We start from the raw sequence: 14,208 nt of genomic DNA, 5'->3' as shown, positions 1-14,208 counted from the left end.
CGAATGTTGATGAATGTGGCCTTATAAAAAGCACTCACTGTAGGGGCAGCAGCACTGTCAGGTGGCCTCTGATGTGAACGGATGGGAGAGGGGCAGCCTGGAGCCCCAGCCCCTCTGCAGGGAGCTGTGAGAGCTCAGGATGGAGCCGCGGATATCCTGCACTGAAACCAGACCAGAGCTCAGGGTTTGCTCCTTGTACCTGCACTCCAATGTCTCACCTGGAGCTCTGCTTTCACCTGGAGCTCTGCTCTCACCCTGGAGCTCTGCTCTCACCCTGGATATCCTGCACTGAAACCAGACCAGAGCTCAGGGTTTGCTCCTTGTACCTGTGCTCCAATGTCTCACCTGGAGCTCTGCTCTCACCCTGGACATCCTGCACTGAAACCAGACCAGAGCTCAGGGTTTGCTCCTTGTTCCTGCACTCCAATGTCTCACCTGGAGCTCTGCTCTCACCCTGGACATCCTGCACTGAAACCAGACCAGAGCTCAGAGTTTGCTCCTTGTTCCTGCACTCCAATGTCTCACCTGGAGCTCTGCTCTCACCTTGGACATCCTGCACTGAAACCAGACCAAAGCTCAGGGTTTGCTCCTTGTACCTGTGCCCCAATGTCTCACCTGGAGCTCTGCTCTCAGCTGGAGCTCTGCTCTCACCCTGGAGCTCTGCTCTCACCCTGGACATCCTGCACTGCAAACCAGACCAAAGCTCAGGGTTTGCTCCCTGCTCCTGCACTCACCTGGCAGAGCTCAGAGCCAGAGAACCCAGGGGCGCCTGCTGGGAGCAGCTTTGGAACCCTAAACCTGCCCTGAAAACACCCCAGGGGTTTGCCCAAACCCTCTCTAAGGCTGTGCACATCTTTAGAGTCATTATCCACCAGCCTGACCCACATCTCTGGGGAATCAGTGCTGTTATTGATATTAAACTGCAGCAGCTGATTTAGGCTCCTGTGACATATGGGCTGCTGTCCACCAGGAACTGAACTGCAACCACTAAACTCATTTGGCCGGGGTCTCAGCTCCAAATGGAGCATTAGGGATAAACGGGCAGTGCTTTAATGGTCATTTCACACTTCATCATCAACTCATCCATTCCCTGCACGTGCCACTTAAGGCTCCCATTCCCTTCCCTCAAATAGATCAGAGCAAAAAGGAATGTGACAAAACAAATGTTGAGGGAAGCAACCTTTGCTTGTTGTTGGTGGGTGTTTCCCCCTCTAACGAAATGGCGAATTGTCCCATTATCCTCATTTCCTGCAAAATCTGGATGCGCAGGACCTCGGGTGCAGCGCAGCAAGGCAGTGCCACAGTCAGCTTGTGCGCGGAGTGCTTCTGTTTTACATACTGACACGCATTTTAACACGGGAAAGGTCAGAGATGGAAACAGCACAGCTTGTTGCTGTGACAGCAGACATTTAACAGAAAGACTTCTGGACACACTGCAGTTTAAAATAATTTAGTAAAATAATTGCCATGATTGATTTTTTAGGTCCCCGGGTTCATACCACACACTTTTGTGTGACAACTCCCTTCAGTGCTGTTTTTTCTTTCTTCTATTTTTTTTTTTTTTATCCTCTCTCCAGCAATGACAAGAAATGCATTTCAAATAAGTTCTGGGACGTTGTCAAAGTTTGCTGAGAGTCACAAACTCCAGCCGTGGCAGGAGCAGCGTGCAGAGCTGCTGCCAGCCCTGTGCCCAGCCAGGTGCCAGGAATCGCCTGGATAAATTAAACCTGGCCTAAATCAGCCCAGTGCGTCGTGAATGCAGCTCCTGCCTGGCTGCAAACAGACATTGCCAAAGCCATGGCCACACCAGCCTGCACAGCACATCTGCCCTGGAAATAATCAGGAATTTAGAGCAAATAAAAGCCAGGAAGTGCCTTGTGTTTGGGGCGAAAAGGGACTGGGAGATGTCAGAAATAAGCAAAGCTGATCAACTTCAGAGAAGCACAAAGTCCATCCCATGAAATCCCACACAGCCCTGGATGCACCCACTAAAGTGAATTTGGGATCCCTATTAAAGTAAACACCACGTAGTTTAAATTCTGAATTTGCTCCACAGCCAGGGGAGGAAAACAGAGGGGTCTGAAGACAACCTGAGCGCTCTGGTGAGCCAAGATCTGCTGGGCTTTGTGGGGAGATTGGTGCAACCCAGCAGGAAAGCCCTGAACTCACTGAAGGGAATATTACAAGATTCATTAAACAGGGAATTAGAAACCCAAACTCAGGCCACAGCAGAGGCCTGCAGCAGAAAGAAAGCAGAAGGGATTTTGCTTTCATTTTTAAGTATAAGAACTCTAATTTTAAAAAAATAAAATCTCTATTCTGATCTCCACTCTGGACCTGGAACCATGAAACTGGATGTTTTTCTTAGCTATAATTTTCATCAATGATAATTCAGCAAAATTCCAAGTAGATGTGTGTACAGCAAAGTAGATACAAATACAGAAAAGGCGATTTTGCTGTTTCACCTTTCTCAAGCAGCCCGTGTTGGCTTACAGTGACAAAATGCTGGTCATGGGTGTCCTCCCTGTGAGGGTGGGCAGGGCTGGGCTGGAATTCCCAGAGCAGCTGTGGCCAGGCTGGACCCTGGGACACCCTGGGACACCCTGGGACACCCTGGGACACCCTGGGACAGGGGAGGTGTCCCTGCCATGGCAGGGGTGGGTGGGATGAGATTTGGGGTCCCCTCCCACCCTGCACCAGGTTCAGCCCTGGAGAACCCTGGACCTCAGCAGTTCCTGATGGATACACAGACCCATTGCCCCAGCTGGGCTGCACAGCACCCATTTTACAGCTAAATCCGAATTAATTCCCTTCCAAGACACCACACAGCCAATTTGTGATGCCATTGCTGGTGCAAACCGTTCCTGATATGAAATGTAATACTTAAATACACACTGCAGCTTTGACTTCTCTCTCATTCTCAGTATACTTAATTCTGACAGCTCTAAACAAATGTCAAACTTGCTTTCAATTTCCTCCCTCCTCCTCCCCACACTTTGTGCTGGTGCATTGCTAACAGAATTAAAACTTGAAAATAGCCTTAGGCTTTCCAACCACTTTGGAGCGGGATCGGAGGCTTTTGTCTATTTCAGAATAAAAACTCAAAGATAGTAATTTTGCCATATTTTTAAATAATAAATCAACAAATGTTCATAGCTAAAATGGGCTGTAAAACGCAAAGAACAAAAAAAAAAAAAATCAAAAAAAGCCACCAAGAAAAATGGATACCATATTGCAAAGGAAAAAGAGTTAGATTGTCATGAATCTGAAAGGAAATCAATAGGACAACTTTGGAGACCCATTTCAATCTGTTGTTGACATTGTTTTCTGGTAGTAATTTTCTCAAAATGTTAACAGTATTGAGTTTGCTTATTGATTCTATTATTTTTGACCTTGCATTAGTGTGGGCTAATCTTACATGCCATAAAATTTCCTTTCACAGCTAAAATTATTGTAGGGCTCTGGGGGAAAGTTACAATCAGGTCACAGCCCCCTCAGGATTCTGATGAGCAAATAACTGGCAATAATGAGTTATTTTGCCTTTCCAGATACCTTTCTGCTGTTTCTCACAGACTTTAGGCAGCATTGTCATGGAAGTGATCGGAATATTGGCCCAAATCCCAAAATCCCAATAAATTGAGGGTCTCCTGTGCCTGGGGGTGTGGATGCAGAGCTCGTGGCATCACCAGCTGCTGCAGCATTTCTGATCCAGCAGCAGAAAGATCCACTCCTCTCCAGAACAGCAAAAACCACAGCATAAAGAGGCTGAGATTATCCTCACTATACAAATTTATGCCGTGTATTCTTATCCCCACACCTGTGAGACCTCACTCTCATTCCCTCTTCCTCAAGCATTAATTACAGAGCCTTTATTTTTCCTCAGGATTCCTGCATGAAGTGCTCAGAAGGGGCAGTGCTAAATTAATCAGCAGCTGCTCCATGGTTCAATAGTTTAGCAGCTTCCCAGTACTTGAACATTTCTCAGAAGACAAAGCCATTTGTTCCAGGGAGGATCTCTGTGGCTCCTGACTCTCTGAATTCTCCTGGGCAAAGAAAGGGAAATCTCAGCTTCCAAGCTGCACACAAAACGCTAAACTGTGCCTTGGCTAAAAATCTCATTTTGTGAGCAAGCCCCACGCAGTTTTGGGGTTAAACTGTTATTTTCCCAGCACCACAAATAGCCTGACATTTTGAGTTCCTCAGCTCCAGCAGGCACCCAAACAGCCCACAGCCAGGCTGGCATCAAAAGGAGATATTTTGGATTGTGCAGCCTCAGAAAGGTCTAGACAGAGGCAGATGTTGCTCATGAAAGGAGTTTGAGAGCAGCCACCAGAGCCAGGCCTGAGTGCCCTGCTGCAGGAGCCTCCCCAGGGAGATTTATCTTGGAGGCTTTTAGCCTCCAGCTCCTTTCTAAAGGTATGGATTTCCCTGGAAACAGCAGAGCTCCATTAAAAGTCACAGGTGCCCTGCAGCTCTGCTTAGAAGATTACCTCAAATTTCATTTAATAACAGGCTCGAAACTTGAGACAAATTATTTATTACAATGGGCAATATTTTTTTGTCTGTTTTTCCCTCATGGTCATCTCAAGTGCTGAAAGGGCTCAATAAAAATTAAAAATGATAGCAGCTTATCCTGTTCTGCTGATGAAGAGTTTTTCTTTGAACCATCTCTAAAGCTGATATATGGTTCCAAGCAAGCCTTCCATGCAATCCTAAAATAAACCAAGGAGTATTTCAGCCCAGTTTATCCCTGGTTTTGGTTTTAGTTTCAATGTCCAGACCTGCCAGCAGCAATCACTATGGGAACACAGACCTGAGAGAGCACAGAAAGGCAGGAATTAGGGCTAGACAGAATAAATTACAGATTTTTGTACGGGCAGGGTTTGGAAAGTTCATCAAGAGAAATGTCAAAAAAATCTGAGCAGAGAAAGAATTTTCATTTTCTAGTAGACAGTTTGGGAAATTCTGAAAGATTCACCCTCCTGCTCTGCATTTTGATGAAGAAAAACACCCCCAAAATCTTTGTTCTAAAAAGAATCCTGAGACACAAACACACAAATCAGGTGAAAGTGGAAGGAGTGTATTTGTGAGTAAAAGTTGTAACTTTAAAATAAGTTCAAAGTAAATTTCTAAACAAGATGAGAACTCTGTTAAAAAATCCATTTCAAACCAGAGTTTTCTTAGAAAGCTGTAGTTCCTTTTGCTCCCCAAATAAGATGAGTGGGCACACACTTGTTGAACACTTGGGTTTTTACTGGATCAGTATTTCCCCACTGAAAAGAATTTCATTGCAATAATGTCACAAAACATTTCTTTACTAAATCAGATGGGATGAGTTTAATTTTGCCTTCATGAAACCTGTGGGTTTTTCTAGATTAACAAGAGCAATTACACTTTTTGTTCTTTCCTTCAAACAGCTGTAAAAGACACTTCATTAACTACAAGAAGAGAGCAAGGAGTCACATAATGAAGAATTCTTTCACTGCAAGGCCTCTGCTGTCCCCAGAATTTGAGGGAACAGCTTTCAGCCATGGAGCTGGAAATGCCCTGAGCACCCCAGCACAGTCCTTCAGCCCACCAAGAAAATACTTGAGCACTTACTTAAATATTAAATATTATCCAGGTTGTCTAATCTGCCTTGTCTACTTCTGCTGTTATTGCATTTTTGTGGTATTGGAGAAAGAACAAAGGAAGGAGAAGTTGGAGAAGATTTAAAGAAGCATGAAGCCAAAATAACTTACAAGACTGGAATGATTTTTTGTTTTTTAACCTCAAGGGGGAAAAGCATTTTCCAAGACCTAATTTGATAAACAATCAGTTTTGTTTCTCTGCAGCCCAGTTTAAAGGAATTCGAGAAACCAAAACAGAGAGAGATTTTCCCTGTTAGAATGATCCAGGCATGAGCATCTTTTGATTTTTGCTGTAGGAACCCTCTCAGACTCGGACACAAAGGTGAGACAAGCCCCAGTCAGTGCTCACAGCAGCCACTAAGGAACCTCCAAGGGCTCTCACAGGCAGGAACAACCCTCACCTGTGGTCTCAGCAGGGAATGGAGGGGCCTGGAGCTGCTCAGCAGTTTTACAGAGCCCATGGAGTCTGAGTGGAAGCTGACAGAATTCAGGGCACGGGTCTCCCTTGAGCTGTGAGGATCCTGCTCGTCCCTGGCAGTGCAAATGCTCCTTCAAGAGAGCACAAATCCCACACAGGAATGGCCAAAAAGGCCCCAAAACCAACAGTGAACAGCACTGAAACCCTTCCAAATGGCTTTCAGGGCATTTCTCCTTTCCCCATCACACAGGGCTGTCCCCCAGGCACCAGAATGAGAACATCCCATTGTCACCCTGGGTGTCCCCCAGGCACCAGAGTGACAACATCCCATCAGCTTCTGCCCCAGCTCACAGACCCTGCCGCCCTCTGGGTCCCTTTCCTTGGGGATTTTGTTTGTCAGTTGTGGGGTTTTTTTTTGTTTTATTTATTTATTTATTTATTTAAATTTATCTATTTTGTTTCTACTCCAGCTATATTTAAGGATTATCCTGTGGAATATCAAACCCAGGCTCTCTCTTCTCTACAAAACCTCCCGCATGAACTCTAAGAAATCAGTCCCTGCTCTCGCCCTCCATCTTTCCAAAGTGATTTTCAGGTTGTGGACCCCATGTCCCACAGGTTTCAATCCACAGAGGATCTGCAAATTGAGCAAAGGAACGCTGGTTTATAACAGATTCAACATCTGGGCTCTGCTCAGCACCCTCCAACAGCCCTGCATGAGGAACCAGCCCCCCTGACAGTGCCAGTGAAGGAGCACGGTCAGATTGAATAACTTGGGTCCATTTTCAGCACCCTCCAAGAGCCCTGCATGAGGAACCAGCCCCCCTGACAGGGCCAGTGCAGTCCCACAGTCAGAGATTGAATAACTTGGGTCCATTTTCAGCACCCTCCAACAGCCCTGCATGAGGAACCAGCCCTCCTGAGAGTGCCAGTGAAGTCCCACAGTCAGATTGAATAACTTGGGTCCATTTTCAGCACCTCACACACACCCTGCACGAGGAAGAGCCCCCCTGACAGTGCCAGTGAAGGAGCACGGTCAGATTGAATAACTTGGGTCCATTTTCAGCACCCTCCAACAGCCCTGCACGAGGAAGAGCCCCCCTGACAGTGCCAGTGCAGTCCCACAGTCAGATTGAATAACTTGGGTCCATTTTCAGCACCTCACACATGCCCTGCATGAGGAAGAGCCCCCCTGACAGGGCCAGTGCAGTCCCACAGTCACAGATTCAACACCTGGGCTCATTTTCTGCCTGTGCTCCCACATCAGGTGCTGGGGCTGTTCCAGCATCCCACCTCCCCACACACCTTCCTTTGTCTGCACACTCAGTCTCTGGTGCTCCTGGGAACAGCTCCTAATTCATTATTAATCTGACATTTCTCCCAATTCCCCCTGTTCCCCTGTTTCCCCAGCCCCATTAGTATCAAACAGCTCTGCTGTGATAGACTGCTGATCCTCATCTTCATATTGATTAATCTCATTTTCACATGCAGCACCCTGATTTCCAGCATCCCCAGCTCAGGCTTTTCACCATGACTCATTTGCCAGACAGATTTTCCTTGCTGGAATCATCCCCAGCGTGGGAATGTGCTGGAGCCGTTTCAGGTACCAGGCCATATTTTGTGCAGGCACAAATGCATCTTTAGAGCTCAGCAGAAGCATCCAGAGCCCCCAGGCTGTGGGGAATAAACTGGATCTGTCCCACAGTGTTTGCTTCCCTCTCTCTCGGGGAAGGAACATGCCAATCATGCTTGGGCTTGATCCTTATCGGTGGAATTAAAATGCAATTTATTTTTTTGGATTAATTTGCAGATTAAACCGAGTCATTTTATTACACATATCTCGGACATCTAAAATATTTAAGTATTTAACATTACCAAGTTAGCTAAATAAATCTTTAATTTAGCATAATTAGATTTGTTTAAATTAAGAAATGCATTGATATTGCAAAATAGTTTCATATTCATTTAGAGCACTAAATTAGAACTTAAAATAACTTGTAGTTTTCCCTGCTTTCCCAGTGTACAGGTCACAAAATACATTTATCTGGCAGAGCACATGCTCTTCCCCACTCACCAACCCAGGGCTCACAACTTTTCTGCCATTGCATCACCCTGGGAGCTTGGGCTGGCAAGGAGAGGAGGCCCCTGTGCTGCTGAGCAGAGAGGGCACAGAGAGGCTCTGTGCCACCTCCTTCTGGGGTTATCCTATGGTTATTTCATGGTTATTCTGTGGTTATTTCTGTGGTTATTTCTATGGTTATTCTATGGTTATTTCATGGTTATTCTATGGTTATTTCTATGGTTATTCTATGGTTATTTCATGGTTATTCTATGGTTATTCTGTGGTTATTTCTGTGGTTATTCCTATGGTTATTCTATGGTTATTTCTGTGGGTATTCCTATGGTTATTCCTATGGTTATTCTGTGGTTATTTCTATGGTCATTTCATGGTTATTTCATGGTTATTTCTGTAGTTATTCTATAGTTATTTCTGTTGTTATTTCATGGTTATTCTGTGGTTATTTCTGTGGTTGTTTCTATGGCCATTTCTGTGGTTATTCTATGGTTATTTCTGTGGTTGTTTCATGGTTATTCTATGGTTATTTCTGTGGTTATTCCTATTGTAATTTCATAGTTATTCTGTGGTCATTCCTATGGTTATTTCTGTGGTTACTTCTGTGGTTATTTCTATGGTTACTTCTATGGTTATTTCTGTTGTTATTTCATGGTTATTTCTATGGTTATTCCTGTGGTTGTTCTATGGTTATTCTACAGTAATTCTATGGTTATTTCTGTGGTTATTTCTGTGGTTATTCTATGGTAATCCTATGGTTATCCTATGGTTATTCCTGTGGTTCTTTCATGATTATTTCTGTGGTTATTTTGCACATGTCCAGCAGGGAAGGCTCAGCAGGAGTTTAGGGTTATGGAGATATTTTAAGCTGATCATTTTCCTGCCCCAACTGCACAGCCAAACCTCTCTCCTTCACCCACAGACCTGTGCCTGCCCTCCAGCTGCATTTCCACCCGAGCCTGCACCCACAATTCCCACACTCCCTCTCGAATTCCTTTCACTCTTCTAATGGTCAGTCCCTCATTTTAGGAACTCTTCTCATCCGATGGCCCAGTTCTTAAAAACCTCACTTTAAACCCCATCCCACCAGCGCCTGCATTTTTCATGAACGCTGGCTGCATTTGGGCTCAAGGACAGCCTATTCTTTATTTCAACTCGAGGAAATAAAGCCAAACATCCCAATTCCCGTGCTATTAACAGATCGTTCCCTCCCGTCAGCTGAAGGGGATCGAAAGCAGCATTTTCAATCCCTGATTGTCCCTGCGGCCACCAGGCCACAGGGGACACCGAGCCTGTGGTGGCATTGCTGGGGCAGGACAGATTTCTATGGCAGCACCCTCAGTATTGCAGTGAAGATGCCTTAAATGTGGCTTTTTTTCATCCAAAGTGTTCACATTTTTGAGGAGCAGTGGCCAAGCAGCCCCAGCATCTCCCGTTCAGCCAGTTATTCACCAAGAAAGCTCCCCTGAACTGCCTCTGCAGCACTTTCAGCCCAAAAGGGTCTCAGGACAGGGGCAGGTATCACACATTTCTGATAGCCCATAAAAGGGACTGTCACAGATCCCAGCAGCTCCTTCTGTCACAGAAACACAGGGCAGCACCACCTGAGCTGGCCATAACCCCCTCTCCTGTACCAAATAAATTCACTTTTCATAGCACTGAAAGAGCAGATGAGCCTCTCTTCCCCTTGGTTTTCTCTGGGTGATATCAAATTCAGCATTCAAGGTGCTCTTTCAAAAGTAGGTTACCTCCCGATGAAAATAAGAGTTCCTATTTGTGCTGACAATAGTGGATGCTGTTAGTGCTGTGCTGCCTGGATTAAAAAAAAAACCAAAAAAACAACAAAAAACCCACAAAACCCCAAGAACAAAAGATCCCTTCCCTTCCTCACTAAAAATTCCCTCTGTTGGGCTCAAGGACACCTTTTACCACTTGCAAGAAAACGCCCTCCCACCTGAACTGCAGAGCCACACACTCCTTTTCACAACACGGCAGGGAAACTTCCTAAACTGCAAAGACTTTCAGCAGATTTTAATTTTATTTATTTTTTTGGACTTTTTTTTTCCTGAAATACAGCAAGCTAATTTTTTTTTTTAATAAAGCAAGCTGATTTTTTTAAATAACACAAACTGATTTTTTTGAAATAAAGCAAGCTGATTTTTTTTTGAAATAAAGCAAGCTATTTTTTTTAAATAAAGCAAGCTGATTTTTTTAATAAAGCAAGCTGATTTTTTAAAATAACACAAGCTGATTTTTTTTTGAAATAAAGCAATCTGATTTTTTTTGAAATAAAGCAAGCTGATTTTTTTTTTTGAAATAAAGCAATCTGATTTTTTTTTGAAATAAAGCAAGCTATTTTTTTTAAATAAAGCAATCTGATTTTTTTTTGAAATAAAGCAAGCTAATTTTTTTAAATAACACAAGCTGAGTTTTTTAAAATAACACAAGCTGATTTTTTTTTTTCAATAAAGCAAGCTGATTTTTTTTTGAAATAAAGCAAGCTGATTTTTTTTTAATAAAGAAATCTGATTTTTTTTTTAAATAAAGCAAGCTATTTTTTTTAAATAAAGCAATCTGATTTTTTTTTTTTTAAATAAAGCAAGCTGATTTTTTAAAATAACACAAGCTGAGTTTTTTAAAATAAAGCAAGCTGATTTTTTTTTTTTTTGAAATAAAGCAAGCTGATTTTTCCAGCAAAGCCCCATCTCCCGTGCGTGCCCCCAGAGCTGTAATTCCTGCAGTCCTCCCTGTAAGATCTCTAATCTTCCCAGGCAAGCACAAAAGCTGCTAATATAAATATTTGCAGTGCTCTCATGTGCTGGAGAGCCCTGAGCGATGAGCTGCGCTGGGATCTGCAGCCCCCTGGCCCTGGGTGCTGTTTCCAGTCTGCGGCAGGAATGTGGAGGCCTGACAGAGAGCATTAAACAACCCGGGCACCCTGCACAGGCTCCAGAGAGCCCTGCCCAGGGTGGCTGCTCCTCCTCACCAGGCTGAGCAAACCAGGGGCACCCCGAGGGCTGGGAGAGGCGCAGAACAACCCTGGATTTACAGCGCAACGGGAGATTTGCTGCCGTTATCTTGGCCTTATTAAAGCGTAATACGAACGTCCATGGGAGAAAACTCGTTATTGCAAAGGCACCTGCACAGCAAAGAGAGTTATATTTAGAGTTATATTTAGAGTTCTATTCAGAGCTGTGAGTGTCCTGTGCTGCGTGAGGAGGTGTTTGTGTCGCAAGGGACTCGTGGGGCATTATTCACCAGGGACAGAAAGGCTCCTGGCTGCTGCTCCTGGGCTAATAAAGATCTCTTGAGAGCAAAATGAAGGGGGTGTCCTGGGGAGCTGAAAGTTTAGGGAGTTGCCTTTGTGGTTTGGTTTATTTCTTTAAAGAAAATTACTCTTAAAAATTTTTCCAATTAAAATTACTCATTTCTGTCTCTACGACTCTTCCTACTGGTGTAGAAGGAGTTAAATTCTATCAAACCTGAAAACCAATAATAAATTAAATAAAAGCACCACATCAGCAGTAAAATTTAGCTCCGAGAGTGGCCTGTTCCTGTTTGGTGCTCTGCACAAGTTTGGCAAAGGGCATGGGGCACGTGTGAGACAGAAATCAGTGTTTGTAAGGACAGGATGGATTTAAGCTCCCGCTTCTTCAGTGAGGCTGACATTTCACAACTATCCCAAGACTGGGCTGGTTTTGGGCCATAACACACTATAAATCAACTGTCCTTGGCAAACCAAACAAGTTTCTTCTTTTCAGGAGATTAAAGAGCAAAAACTAAAAATTTAGGGGGGAAAATTGATATTAAACCAACAAGCTGTACCTACACCTAGAGTACCTAAATCCCTGGTGAGGAAAAAAGAGTCTGGCTATTTTCTGTGAACTTTCCAGAAGTGTCATCTTGTGATTTCTCCCTGCTCTGGGACACACTCAGCCCTCTCCCCACTGGCCAGAGTAGATCCGATTGCCTGGGTTCTGTTCCCTGGCCTAGTTCAAAGAAGTTTTGTCAGTTTGATGACTTTTCCTCATTTTTCAGAAAAATAAAGCTTTGGAACTGCAGGTGACAGCCCAGGAGGGCAGGGCAGGGCCAGAATCCCCCAAACCCCAAGGATTGCTCTGCCAAAATCTCACAGGAACGCTGAGCTGCAGAGAGAAACCTCTGGGAGACTTTGCTGCTTGAATCACGAATTTTCCTCTGATTATTTCCCCTAATTCCTCCCTTTTGGGCATTTTATCCCCCTCCAGCTTCGTCCCTTTCCTTTTCCAGCCAGACGTTTTTGGGGCACACTGATGGGTGATGATGGGGTACCCAAACTCTCGGCACCGCTGACTCAGGGACTCCTCCCACTCCCATCCTGCTTTTGGTAGCTTTTGTTCCCTTAAGGATGCTCCAGTGAGCCTGGCAGAGAGTGACATGATGGGAATGATTTGTGAATGAGAGGCGGCCACACCTGGCCGTGGTCTGCAGGAGTTTCACACAAAAGGAAAGGTCGGATCCCAAAAGTCAGCAAAGCAAAATATCTCGGAGCTGGGGGGCTGGGGAGACAACTCCTGGAGCTGCTTCTCGTTTATATGCAAGTGCACAATGAAATGGAATGCAGAAAATTAAACCTCCATGGTTTGTGGCGTTTTGCCATTTACCTTCAAGTTAAAAAAATAAATAAAAGGCATGAGAAAATGATAAAGAAACTCAACCAAAGGACTGAGCAAATAATAGTGTGGGAGTAACAAAGGCCACAGCCCCTCTCTCAGTCTGCTTTGAAAATCAGACATCCCCACACCACAAACCAGACTGAATTTTGTGGAGCTTAGGTTAGAAAATGCCATCCAGACTTTCCATCCCCTGAGAAAAGCCACTTAGCCCCTGCCTTGTAAAGGAAACCTTTATAGAAAAGTGCACAGAGAATATTGCTTCCCTCTAGCAGAGCAGAACTGCTCTGCAGCAGGCAAACCCAGGTGTTCTTTATCTTTTCTGTGCTCTGGATGACACACCAGGGCATTTTGGAGAGCTCTGACAGGAGAGCATCAGCTGCTCACAAACCAGCCCAGCCCAGCCCAGCCCAGCCAGGGGATTTGCAGCACAGCCCAGGCTCTGAGAGGCAGCACTCAGCCAGCCAGGGACACTGGATTCACTGTCAGTGACACTGAACTCACTCAGCCAGCCAGGGACACTGAATTCACTGTCAGTGACACTGAATTAACTGTCAGTGACACTGAACTCACACAGCCAGTGACACTGGATTCACTCAGTGACACTGGATTCACTGTCAGTGACACTGAATTCACTCAGTGACACTGAACTCAGTGACACTGGATTCACTGTCAGTGACACTGGATTCACTGTCAGTGACACTGAATTCACTGTCAATGACACTGAACTCACTCAGTGACACTGAACTCACTCAGTGACACTGAATTCACTCAGTGGCACTGAATTCACACAGTCAGTGGCACTGAATTCACTCAGTCAGTGACACTGAATTCACTCAGTGACACTGAATTCACACAGCCAGTGGCACTGAATTCACTGCCAGTGGCACTGGATTCACTCAGCCAGTGACACTGAATTCACACAGCCAGTGACACTGAATTCACTGTCAGTGACACTGAACTCACCGTCAGTGACACTGAATTCACTCAGTGGTACTGAATTCACACAGTCAGTGGCACTGAATTCACACAGCCAGTGGCACTGATTCACTCAGTCAGTGACACTGAATTCTGCCAGTCACTCGTGGCACAGCAGCTCCAGGTGCTGAGCACTCCCCAGGTGTGTTCTGGTGTCAGGATCTCTGCTGCTCACAGTGACCCCGAGAAGAGTTCCAAAGTCTCTTTTCCCAGCCTGGCCTTGAAGAAGCAGTCAGGGCTCTTCATTTCTCGCTCTCAAGGTTGTTCATTGTTCCTTATCTATAAAAAAAATTTCTCCTGCCCTGCCAGGTCCATCCAGCAGGACAGTTCCAGGCACTCTGCCTGCCCCCAGGGCAGGGTTATGTCTTTATACTAAAAACTACAAAGTGTACAATGTTTACAATCACTGTCCAATACCCATCACCTGTGTTAGACACTGAGCTTCTGCTCTAAACC

The sequence above is a fragment of the Molothrus ater genome, chromosome 17, assembly GCF_012460135.2.
Source record: "Molothrus ater isolate BHLD 08-10-18 breed brown headed cowbird chromosome 17, BPBGC_Mater_1.1, whole genome shotgun sequence".
NCBI lineage: Eukaryota > Metazoa > Chordata > Aves > Passeriformes > Icteridae > Molothrus > Molothrus ater.
Note: the sequence above shows the minus strand (reverse complement) of the source record.